Source organism: Orycteropus afer, unplaced genomic scaffold (genome assembly GCF_000298275.1).
Source record: "Orycteropus afer afer isolate SDZICR_OR568_19922 unplaced genomic scaffold, OryAfe1.0 scaffold00545, whole genome shotgun sequence".
Classification (NCBI taxonomy): domain Eukaryota; kingdom Metazoa; phylum Chordata; class Mammalia; order Tubulidentata; family Orycteropodidae; genus Orycteropus; species Orycteropus afer.
This window is the reverse complement of record NW_006922132.1, coordinates 1,464,897-1,474,458: the sequence shown is the minus strand read 5'-3', so window position 1 is coordinate 1,474,458 and position 9,562 is coordinate 1,464,897. Positions and strand designations below refer to the sequence as shown.

The 9,562-nt window shown below is 39.7% G+C and overlaps 1 protein-coding gene across 1 annotated transcript in view; it reads left to right on the top strand.

The window, feature by feature from the left end:
• ARHGEF12 (Rho guanine nucleotide exchange factor 12) overlaps positions 1-9,562 on the top strand; it is a 135,596-nt gene that overhangs the window by 102,143 nt on the left and 23,891 nt on the right. The gene's annotated exons all lie outside the window — the stretch shown is intronic.

The window sequence follows — 9,562 nt, the reverse complement described above, 5'->3', positions numbered from 1 at the left end:
TTTTTTTGCCATATTGAGTGTTAGGGGGTCGCTATGAGTCAGGGCTGACTCGACGGCACATAACAACAACAACAACAAGGGTATCAACTGACAGATGTGCAGCAGGAAATCACAAGTAGAGTTCAGAGCTGAATTTGAGTTGTATATGTTAGTCTTCCTGGCTAGATCAAGGACAAAGACCTTGTGTTCATAAAACTGTAGAGTTGAAAGTATCTGAACATCTGTCAGCTGATGAATGGGTTAACAAAATATGGTGTATCTATACAAAGGAATATTGCTGTTGTTAGGTGCTGTCGAGTTGGCTCTGACTCATAGTGACCCTGGGTACAACAGAACAAAACACTGTCCAGTCCTGTGCCAGCCTCACAGTCCTTGCTATACCTGAACCCATCTGTGCAGCCTCTGTGTCAATCCATCTTGTTGAGGGCCTTCCCCTTTTTTGCTGACCCTCCACTTTACTAAGCATGATATTATTCTCCAGGGAATGGTCCCTTCTGACAACAAGACCAAAGTTGGTGAGATGAAACCTGGCCATTCTCGCTTCCAAGGAGCATTCCAGCTGCATTTCTTCCAGGACAGATTTGTTAGTTCTTCTGGCAATCCATGGTGCTTTCAGCATTCTTTGTGGACACTACAACTCAAAAGCATCACCTCTTCTTTGGTCTTCCTTATTCGTTGTCCAGCTTTCACATGCATATGAAGCTATTGAAAATACCATGGTTTGGGTTAGGTGCACCTTAGTCTTCAAAGAGACATCTTTCCTCTTCAGCACTTTATGCGGTCTTTTGCAGCAAATTTGTCCAGTGTGATACGATGTCTGATTTCTTGACTGCTGCTTCCATTGGTGTTGATTGTAGATCCACATAATACAAGATCTCTGACAACTTCAGTCTTTCCTCCATTTATCGTGATGCCGCTTATTGGTCCAGTTGTGAGGATTTTCGTTTTCTTTATGTTGAGGTTTAGTCCATACTGAAGGCTGTAGTCTTCAATCTACAAGTCATCTTCACTTTCAGCAAACAAGGTTATGTTATTATTTGGCCATAAGAAAGGAGTGAAGTACTGAAACATGCTGTGACATGGATGAACCTTGAAAACATTTTAAAGTGAAAGAAACCAGTCACAATAAAACCACATATCATGCAATTCATTTATATGGAATGCTTAGAGTAAGCAAATCCATAGAGACAGAAAGTAGTTTAGTGGCTGCCAGCCAGAAGGGAGAATTGGAAGTGGCTGCTGTTGGGTACAGGTTTTTGGGTGGTGGTTATCTGGAATTAGATGGTGATGGTTGCACAACCTTAAGAATATTACTGAAAATTACTGAGTTGTACACTTTAAAATGGTGAATTTTGGGGGTGTGAATTATACCTTTAAAAAGGTGGAAGGGAAAATAGGAAAGAGATTACCTTAGAAATAACTTACTCTGTCCCCATGCTGAGTGACTTGACTTTCATTCATCCTCTGTTCACACTGGCGATGCTTAAACATTTCCTGTCATAGGGAACTTACTCTCTGGTGACAGTAACCTACTTCCCCCCCCCCCCCAGACTTCTAATTGATGTTGTTGTAAGGTGCTGTCAACTGGGTTCCAACTCATAGTGACGCTCTGTACAACAGAATGAAACACTCCCCAGTTCTGCGCCATCCTCATAATCATTACTATGCTTGAGCCCATTGTTGCAGCCACTATGGCACTCCGTTTTGTTGAAAATCCTCCTCTTTTTTGCTGACTTTCTACTTTACCAAGCATGATGTCCTTCTCCAGGGACCTGTCCCTCCTGATAACATGTCCAAAGGACAGGAGAAGAAGTCTCACCATCCTCACTTCTAAGGACCATTCTGGTTGTACTTCCTTCAAGACAGATTTGTTCATTCTTTTGGCAGTCCATGGTATATTCAGTATTCTTAAACAATGACTTTCAAATGCATCAATTCTTCTTCAGGCTTTCCTATTCATTGTCCAGCTTTCACATGCGTATGAGATAATTGCAAATACCATGGCTTGGGTCAGACACACCTTAATCCTTAGGCATTTGTATTGAACTCAAGCTAAATGAAATCTTGCAACTTCTACAATTTCTCCCTTTTCGATGATGTTGCTTGTTAGTCCAGTTGTGAGGATTTTAGTTTTCCTTATGTTGAGGTGTAATCCATGCTAAAGGCTGTAATCTTTGATCTTCATCAGTAAGTGCTTCAAGTCCTCTTCATTCTTAATGAATCTTCCTTCAAACCTGTTGCCTCATTTTTCATATAGCCTGTCTTCTCAGATTACTTGCTCAGTATGCAGATTGAATAAGTATGGTGAAAGGATACAACCCTGACACACACCTTTTCTGATTTTAAAACCCTGTCAAGACTGAATTACTTTCTGTTATTTATTTATTTATTTATTGTTGAAACCATGTGTTTTCAGTTATGGAATACATTTTGAATGAAATGGAAAAAAAAAATTGAGGTGATACAAATTTTGATAGTTAGTGGTACACATACCTTCCAAAGAGTCTCTGGTGCTGGGATTAGTGAGATAAGGTTCATTTCTTCAAATTCATGCATTTACACAGGACCCCACCATATGGCAGAATGCACTAAGAGTGGGATAACAGCTTACCACTAAACTCCACAGACAGAAAATGTAGGTGGTCACTCTACATACCACACGTCACAAAAAGGTTAGACCATGCAGTGTCTTCTTGTTCTATTTGAGCAACTGCCTCTCAGTCTATAGTCTATGTACAGGTCCTGCATGGCACAATTCCCATTCTTTACAATATTATCTATACTTTGTTATGATCCACATAGTCGAATGCCTTTGTGTAGTCATTAAAACACAGGCAAACATCTTTTTGGTATTTTCTGCTTTCAGACAAGATCCGTCTGACATCAGCAATGATATCCCTTGTTCCACATCTTCTGAATCCAGCTTGAATTTCTGACAGTTCCCTGTTGATGTACTGCTGTAATCGTTTTTCAGTTATCTTCAGCTTAATTTTACATGCATGTGATTTTAACGATATTGTTTGATTCTGTTGGATCACCTTTCTTTAGAATAGGCATGCATATGGATCTTTTCCAATCAATTGGCCAGGTAGATGTCTCCCAAATTTCTCACTTCCATTTTGCATCTGATTGTTGAAACATCTTCCAGTGCTTTGTCTTCTCAAGCACCCTTTGAAATCTTCTGTTCAGCTCTTTTACTTCATCATTTCGTCTGTTTGCTTTAGCTATTCTATGTTCAAGAGCAAATTTCAGAGTCTCTTCTGACATTTTTTTTTTTTCTGTTTTTTAATGACCTTCTGTTTCTTCAAGTATGATGTCCTTGATATCATCCCACAGCTCATCTGTTCTTTGGTCATTAGTGTTCAGTGAGTCAAATCTTTTATTGAGATGGTCTCTAAATTCAGGTGGGATATTCTCAAAGAGGTACTTTGGCTCTCAGGGACTAGTTTTAATATTCTTTAGCTTCAGCTTGAACTTGCATGTGCATGATTAATGATCATTCCCTGGCCTTTTTCTGACTGATAGTGAGCTTCTCCCATCATCTGTCCACAGATATAGTTGATTTGATTCCTGTGTGTTCCATCTGGTGAGGTCCACATATATAGTTGCCATTTACATTGTTGGAAAAAAAGTATTTGCAATCAGTAAGTTGCTGGTCTTGCAAAATTCTATCACGCAATCTCTGGTGTCTTTTCTATCACTACACCATATTTTCCTTCTTTTGTTTCCAACTTTCACATTCCAATTACCAGTAATTATCAGTGCGTCTTGGTTGGATGTTTGATCAATTTCAGACTAGAAATTTGTAAAAATCTCCAATTTCATCTTTGGCATTAGTGGCTGGTGCGTAAATTTGAATAATAGTTGTATTAACTAGTCTTCCTTAGAGGCATATGGATATTATCCTATCACTGACCATGTTATATTTCAGAATAGAAATATAATATTCTTTTTGACAATGAATGGGACACCATTCCTCTTCAATTTGTCATCCCTGGCATAGTAGACCATGATTATCTGATTCAAAATGACCAATGTCAGTCCATTTCATCTCATTAATGCCTAGGGTATCAATCTTCATGTGTTCCATTTCATTTTTGACAACTTCCAATTCTCCTTCATACTTTATACATTCAACATTCCAATTATTAATGGGTGTTTCAGCTGTTTCTTCTCATTTTGAGTTACACCACATCAGCAAGTGAAGGTCTCAAAAGCTTTACTCCATCCATGTCATTAAGATCGACTCTACCTTGAGGAAGCAGCCTTTCCTCAGTCATATTTTGAGTGCCTTCCATCCTGAGGGGCTCATTCTCTAGCACTGTATGAGACAGTGTTTTAGTGCTTAGCACATGATGGGGAGCCCTGGTGGCATAGTGCCTAAGGCATTTGACTGCTAACCAGAAGGCTAGCAGTTCAAACTCACCAGTCACTCAACAGAAGCAAGATTGGGCAATCTACTTCCATAGAGATACAGCCTCAGAAACCCAAGGAGGGGTCTCTATGAGTCAGGACCTACTCGAAGGCAGAGAGTTTGGTTTTTTGGTTTAGTACATAATAGGGAGCTCTGGTGCTGTAGTGCCTAAGGCATTTGACTGCTCACTATGAAGTATGGAGGTTCAAACCCACCAGCCACTCCTAGGAAGAAAGATTGGGCAATCTACTTCTGTAGAGATACTGCCTGGGAAAACTAAAGAGGGGTTGCTATGAGTCTCAATGGACTCGAAGGCAGTGAGTTTGGTTAGTTTGGTTTTTGATAGGACATAGTAAGTACTCAATAAATGATATCAATTCGTTGTTGTTTTTCACAACACTCAATACCTAGGAAGAGTTCATTACAACTTGTCTATTTTTTTATTTCCCAGTAGCCCAAATATTCTGTAGCACAAATTGAGAAACAGAGCAATGATTGTATTGGAACAAGCTGTGAAAATTTATGGTTTGTTTATGTTTTTTAAGGATCTTGATAGTATCTGCTGATGTTCTATGCCAATTAGGTCCATACGAACCAAATCGAACTAAACTCACTGCCGTCAAGTCGAATCTGACTCATAGTGACCCCTCCTTGGGTTTCTGAGGCAGTATCACTACGGAAGTAGATTGCCCCATCTTCCTTCTGAAGAGTGGCTGGTGGGTTTGAACTGCCAGCCTTCTGGTTAGCAGTCAAATGCCTTAGGCTCTACACCACCAGAGCTCCTAATTAGGTCCATGCACCTGCAATTTTTTTTTTTTTTTTTTTAGATTGTGATTTGGGTGAAAGTTTACTGAGCAAATTCATTTTCCATACAATACTTCATGCAGATTTTGTTTCATGACATTGACTGCAATTCCCATAATGTAACAGCTCACTCTCTTCCCACTTCCTCCCTCTGGTTACCCTTTTCCTGTGTCCTTCTTTCTTATGCATTCCTGCCTTCTGAACTGTCTCCCTGGGTAAATAGTGCCCTTCTGGTCTCCCATGGTTGATTTCTCAAAGCAAAGGAGTATACCTATCCGTGTAACTGTTCATCTTATATGCCTATTGTTTGGCTGGAAGCCATGAGAGTGAGTTCAATTCCAGCCCCAAAGGGTTACTAGGGGCCATAGTCTTGGGTTTCACCAGTCTCTATCGAACCAGTAAGCCTGGTCTTTTTCGTTTTGAGTTTTGTTCCACATTTTTCTCCCACTTTATCCAGGATCTCATGTTTTGATCCCTTTCTGAGTGGTTGACATTGGTGCCTGGGCACCATGTAGTTCTTCTGGTCTAAGGATCATGTAAGCTGAGGTTCACATGGTCCACTAGTCCCTTGGACTAATTGTTTCCATGTGAGCATCTACAGTTTTATTTTTCCCTTCATGAGCATGTTCATGTGTGGCAAGAGATGTATATGTGGTGCTTTTGGATCTCCATGGCTGCTTCATGGCATCACTTACACAGGGCACTGCTAGTAGGGTTCTGTGTTTTAATATTTCTCCTCCCTCAAAGATCTACTGCTATTAAGAAAGTTGAGAGCAGTCATATTTAGCATAAAGCAGAAGACTTAGTCTTCCTAATATTCCTATGCTTTTTGGTCACTAAAAATTCTACAGAAAGGTAGTTCACATAGTATGGGAAAGTAAACAAGAACTTGTTCTCTAGTTTCTTGTCCTGACCTTAGACTCTTCTTCTTTTTTTAATGGGAGGAATAGAGGTAACTAATTCTTAATAATGAAGCAGTATTCTGGACACTTAGTCCAGCTCATCAAAGTACATTTTGACATGTAATATATAGTTATGACATATTCTGTATATCTATGATGGCTTTCAATGGTCAATTAAAAAATTTTATTATGATTTGGGTGCAATTTTTCAAAGCAGATTCATTGTACATTTAACAGTTCATACATGTTTTGTTTCATGACACCGATTACAATCCCCACAATGTATCAGCTCTCCTCCCACCTCCTCTTTAAGGTTACCCCTTCCCTGTGTCCTTCTTACCTATGCATTCCTACCTGTCTAGATTTCTTCCTGTCCAAATGCTGCCCTTCCAATCTCTCATGGTTGACACTCTTAAGTTTGATGGTTCTAAAGATTGCATCTCCCTGGTGTAGTTATTCCGCGCACAGGCCTGTCCATTATTTGGCTGAGAGCTAACCTGAGGGAGTGAGTCCAATTCCAGGCCCAAAGGGTAACCGGGGCCATAGTCGCTAGGGTTTCACCAATGACCTCAGGCTTCTGATCCTCGTTTTGGCTAAGGTTAGATAAATACTGTGAATTGATGTGGCACCAAAAGCCTAGACAGGAGACAATTTATTTAGGTTCAATCATCTAGAAGATTTGGCCACCTTTTACAAGCCATTTGTTATATTATGTGTCTAGTACAATCCTGATGTTAGCTGAAGATGTCTGGGTAATCTCTTGTATTGCTTCATAAAACACTGTAATAAACCCAATAGTAGCAGCCTTCAATAGCTTTGCACCAAGGGAGCGTCTCCTCCCACCTCTCATTCCATCTACTTCCTTTCCCCCACCCCCTAACTCATTCCCTACCTTGAGCAGCTGGAACTACAAATCACCCGTGCTACTTTCAGAGAAATAGCAACCTAAATCTTCCACCTGCTTTTCTGTTTTGTTTTTTTTTTTAAGCTGGGTTGTTTGTTTCCAGATTTCAGTAGTATGAGGTATTTTCCCTTATCAATGTTTTAACCTTCTTGTTGATATTTATTCAGCTCCGTTGCATATACTGAATTAAAAATGAGCTCCATAAATGGGAGAGGAAATCTGAATTTCTCTCTGTCCTCTGGAAACATCACAATATTTCATATTATCGGAGATTATTGCTTTGCTAGGATATTAATGAGCAGTTTCCCTGATGGAGTTATCGTTTCTTTCCCTTCAGCCCCAAACAGTTTTGAATTAACATGGAAACCAAGTTTAATTTCTTGACTCATCTCCTTTGGTTTTGAATCTCTTCTCAGTTTCATACCATTGTAGATAATTTGGTGCTCCCATCTGTCCATTTCTTCTGACCCTGCCACTGATTATGTGATTAAACCCTCCACTCTGTTGCTTTTCTTTACTTCTAAATTATTTCCAATCATGTGTGCTGTTTTTTTTTTCTTTATTTAGATCCAAGGTATAATTAGGGGAGAGAGCTGAACAAAAGAGCATATTTTCTTTTTTTCTCTCACTTTGGTGTTGGCTTAAAAATGCCATCCAGCATGTCCATGAGATACCAACTGTCTGTGTCTTTTGTAATGGGCAGTGGGGAGGTGTCTGTGTATGTAAATCAGATGTGTGATGGTGGCTTGTTTACCTACTTTGTGCTTAACAAGATTCTTCAGATATTGTTACCTGGAAATACTTCTGTTTTTATTATCTAACATTATTAAATGTCAGCTACGTGCTCTGCTAAACACAAAGAATAGCATGGTTCTGTCTGGATTTAGAGTCTAGAGCACTTGCTAGTTGAATTTCAGCCCTAAACCAAAACCAAACCCAATGCCCTCGACTCATAGTGACTCGCATTGGGAGTGTCCAAGGCTATAAATCTTAATGGAAGTAGATTGCTTCAGCTTCCTTCCATAGAGCAGCTGGTGGGTTTGAACTGCTGACCTTGTAGTTAGTAGTCAAATGCCTTATCCACTGTGCCACCAGAACTCCTTAGTTTCAGCCCTAGTGACTCAAAAATGTATAGTGGACAGTGTTTATGCCATCCTGGGGGATATTTTCCAAATATTTTCTATTAAATTAATAGAAGACCCCACCTCTGAGGGATACATAAATAAGGCAAGGCACAAATTAATATATATAGAGAAACAAACTCTACTTACACTTAGTTTGAAAGTAAGTTAGACTTTTACCTTAAGTTTTGCTGTTATTTTAAGTGGTGGGTTGGATTTTCCAGCTGTTTTGATCTCACCTATGTCTTTAATTCTGCAAAGAATGTTCTTATCTTTCTCTTCGACCCAAGGCAAAGTTGGTGGCTTGGCTTGGTTACAAGGAAGGAGTCTTAGAACCTTATAGGCAAGAGTTTAGATCTTGGCTCACTTACACAATCACTTGTACAACTTTCAGTTAAACACAGGCTCTATATGTGTTATATCAAGATGGGAGTGTGGTTGTTAAAATCCAACTATTAGTGGAAGGAGGAACTCTGGTAGCTTAGTGCCTAAGGCACTTGACTGCTAACCAGAAGGCTGGCAGTTCAAACCCACCAGTCACTCCTCAGAAGGAAGATGGGGCAATCTACTTCCGTAGTGATAACTGCCTCAGAAACCCAAGGAGGGGTCGCTATGAGTCAGGTCTGACTCGATGGCATGTAACAACAACAACATTAGTGGAAGGGGAATTTTGGGGTTTATAATCAGCAAATACAACTCGACGTCTCATCACTTACTACTAAATGGGTTACTTTCCTCATCTTTGAAATGAGGCTACCACAACTGCTCCCTGAGTTGTGTGGAGGAGCAAATATTGTGGTATTGGTGACTGTGAAAGCATTTTGTAAACTGTGACATGCTGGACAACTGCTAGTGATTAAGCAGAGTGGTGGCAATAGAGACTATGTACTTACATCACAACAGGATTGAAAAGGCTTCTCCTGAGAACTCTTACTGTTCTAGTTGTATATATTTATATATAAAATAGGTATCCAAATGTATCTACTCATGGATTTGGATTTATTTTGTTTTTAATGAGGAAGAAGTAGAGGCAGCAGTGTTGAGCTGAGGACTAAAACTAGTGGAACTGGCGACTATAGAAATGCACAGGAAAATGCTGCCTCTGCAGAGCAGAGATCCCGTCAGATATGCATCTGCAGTATCCAGTACAGTGCCTGGCACATAGAAACCACTGAGTAATTGTCCACCTAAATTACACTGAAGGATGCAAACATATCCCCAGGAGTAATTTCCTTTATGTAATAAATTTTCTCTCCCTTGCCCTCCTCCATCCACTTATTTAGCTAACTACAACATAAAACAGTTTCTTATATCACAACTGAAAAATGAAAATCTTGCCTTTGGGGGGTTGGGAATGAGAAGACTTGCTTTCCATTTTGATTATTAAATGTATAGTTATTTATGTATATGCCCCTTT